General features: G+C 42.8%; 1 non-coding gene across 1 annotated transcript; it reads right to left on the bottom strand.

The window, feature by feature from the left end:
* Positions 1 to 837: 837 nt before the first annotated feature.
* Positions 838 to 951, bottom strand: LOC140276380 (U5 spliceosomal RNA). Its single transcript, XR_011908979.1, has one exon. It is a non-coding gene; the product is annotated as a U5 spliceosomal RNA (small nuclear RNA).
* Positions 952 to 2,554: the final 1,603 nt, after the last annotated feature.

Below are 2,554 nucleotides of genomic sequence, written 5' to 3'. Positions count from 1 at the left end.
GAGCTTATTTTCGGATTCCTGAAGAATGATTCGGGTTCTTTCTCATAATACAAAGTTTGTTGTTTATTGTTGAAACTTCATCAGAAGTGAAGAAATAAATGAATGCCTATCAACAAATTGACCTTCTGTTGACCTTCGGGGAGGTGAGTATCTTCACTAGACTCACCTGTCTGCTCTTCCTCCTCATTTAGCGTAGCTCCACCCTCTGCCTGTGAATTCTCACAGACTTCAACACTGAGTGGTGAGGCCTCTACAGGCCCCTCCCCTTTTTGCTCCTCACTTCCAATCCAAGCTTTTGGCGGGAAGTTTGAATTTATTGGGTCAACCTCTTCACTTTGTTCACCAACTGCCACCTTTGGTCCTTCTCTTTGTTGGCTTGACTGTGGCTTTACCGTCTTTAATTTGTTGGCAAAAGATTTAGGGCAATCTCTGAAGAGGTGATTTAATTCTCCACAGAGATTACATTTCCTGCCATTTGGACACTCTCCAAAAGTTTGCCCAATTTCTCTGCTCTTCCCACATAACATCTTGGTACAAGCCTCAACCAGGTGCCCATGCTCACCACACTTGCGGCAGAACTTGGGCTGCCCCTGGTAGTGGATGTAACCTCGGTTTTCAAGGTGGCCAGAGTGTCGCCCACCCGCTGCACTGAGCACTCTTCAGCCCTTTTAAATGGTATAACTTTGCACTCCCGCACGCTCCAGCAAGCACCATTCAAGCAACAACTTTGCACTCCAGCTTCGAACATCGGCACAGTCGCAACAAGTAAGGCGACTCTACTCAGAGAAGTCACTCTGCACAGTAAGAAGATTTCTTTTGCACAGACAGAAAGGGCTTCACCCGCAAAGGTAAAGCCTGCCAAAAATAGAAACAACTCATTAGTGCTGCTCTCCACAGAAATCTTTAGTAAAAGGCGAAAGACTTGTACGTTATGAAGAGAAACCAGAGTACGATTATCCGTCACTGCGGGAGCAGGGCATCAGGCTTGTTGGCATAGCCACCTTCCCCATGGTGAGCTTTGCTTGGTTGAGCCGCTTGCTCCCCCCCCCTTGCTCCTCGGCTGACCAAGTAGGAACAATCGGGCCCTATTCGATGGCTGCCTTGTCTTTTACTCTGTGCAAAAGACAAGGCAGCAACAAAAACACCACGAGAATCCCGTATTGAGGCTTTGTTCTGACCGCTCATTCGGTGTCGCGTTTCTTTCAAGCAATTCTCCCGGTTAGCCCACACTCGGCTCGCTCCCATAGCCGTGTTAAAGTCTACTTCGCATTCACTCTCTTTTCTCAGCAGACTCTTGGGATTTTATCTATAAAATGAATTCCTTCACTCAAACTATGTGAAAAATGCTTTGTCCTTAATATTTACCATGTCTAGAAAGATTTAAACAAAAAAAACAACGTTGTACTTTGCAGTAAAAGAAAGAGCAAATCTAAAGTTTCAGGAATCCGAGAATAAGCTTGCTTTCATGAGTGCTTCACGATTTCGGATTTTGCTATAAAATGAATTCCTTCACTCAAACTAAATTAAAACTGCTAAACCGCTAATCTGTTATATGTAAGGCAGATGTCAAATTCACCGAAATAGGATCAAAGGGTATTCGGCCAATCGAGCTGTAGCAGCTTCGGTAAAAGAGTATAAGTTGAAGAGTTTGTGAATAAAGGTGTGCGCACACATAGTGTGCTGTACGAAAATAGGCAGGGAGCAATGCCGGCTGGGGTATATGTTCTTGTATGTTGTCTGACTGTTTGATTTGAATGTGTTGTGTAAGTGTCCTGTTGAATGTTACATGTTTGGGCTTTGACACGCTTCACTGTGGTTGTTAACTGTGTGGTGTGTCCTGAAATGTTATATGTTTGGGCTGTGTGACATGCTTAATGCTTGTCAGTAGCTACCCACTTATTCATATATAGCAACTGACAACATAAGAAGTCCGGACATACTTTGATAGTAGTTGTAGAAGTATCCTTATTGATAATAGATCACTAATTCATAGTGATAGAACAGTAGATGAACAGGTGCTTGCACATGTCTTACGAAAATAAAATGTGTGTATCATTGCTGACGGCAGAGCAATACTGCCAAACTTATGAGTTCTTGTGGCAAACTTGATTCAGTGTCTTGACGTGTATACGCTGTTTCGCTGACTTGATTGTCACAAGAAACAAAGTGTGTTTGATAAGATCCGACCATTTTATTACGGGAGGATCAGTATGTATGGATTCTGATGTGACTGATAAACCCAGTCGTATCTTAAGCATAATCTAATACGTGAGACAACGCCCTGGCACACGATAAAAAAAAAAAAAGAGAGAGAGCGGTTTTGTGTCCCCACAGTCCATAATGTAGAAAAGAGAGAAAAAAGCCTTTCTGATTTGGTGTGTGTGCTCATAGTGCAGAGTGTAGAGAAAAGAAAGCCGTTTTGGTGTCACGGGTGTTGTGACTTACACACACACATTTCTAAATTGAGAAAGGAAATTATTTTAGAGGAAGCACTAGAGTTTAGATCCCACATTTGTTGATAGGCATTCATTTATTTCTTCACTTCTGATGAAGT

The sequence above is a fragment of the Leuresthes tenuis genome, unplaced genomic scaffold (genome assembly GCF_036924035.1).
Source record: "Leuresthes tenuis unplaced genomic scaffold, fLeuTen1.0.hap1 SCAF_18, whole genome shotgun sequence".
In the NCBI taxonomy this organism is placed as follows: Eukaryota; Metazoa; Chordata; class Actinopteri; order Atheriniformes; family Atherinopsidae; genus Leuresthes; species Leuresthes tenuis.
The sequence above is the reverse complement of the archived record's forward strand: the minus strand, read 5'-3'. Positions and strand labels throughout refer to the sequence as shown.